Source organism: Egretta garzetta, unplaced genomic scaffold (assembly GCF_000687185.1).
Source record: "Egretta garzetta isolate BGI_Z169 unplaced genomic scaffold, ASM68718v1 scaffold521, whole genome shotgun sequence".
Lineage (NCBI taxonomy): Eukaryota > Metazoa > Chordata > Aves > Pelecaniformes > Ardeidae > Egretta > Egretta garzetta.
Window position 1 is genome coordinate 188,659 of NW_009258488.1, and position 444 is coordinate 189,102.

A 444-nucleotide genomic window follows, 5' to 3' on the forward strand; every position below is an offset into this window, starting at 1 on the left:
GGAGGGAACCCGGCAGCCGTTCAGGAGCTTTTGGGAAGCCCACTGAGCCGTGGGGTGCCCCCAGTGCGGGGACCGTGGGACATCGCCTCGTCGCCGTCACCTCATCGCCATCGCCTCATTGCTGTCACCTCGTTGCTATCCTCTCTGCAGAGCCGAGGCTGGGATGGGGGACACTGGACCTGCCCACCACCCCCTGCCTGGCCACCCCTGGCCCTCCAGCAGCCCCCCTCCCCGGCCTGGCTTGCTCCGTGTCCTGCCATCTTGCGCCTGTGAATAATTCACCGCCTCTGTCCCCGTTGTTTCCTTGCAGGTATTTATAGCCTGTGATCACGTCTCCTTGGAGGCAGCTTGCTTCGCGGTGGTGTAAATTTAGCTCCCGCCGTCTCTCACATGTCGTGCCCTCCAGTCCTTGCGGGAGCCCTTCCGTTCGGCCCCTCGCCGGCG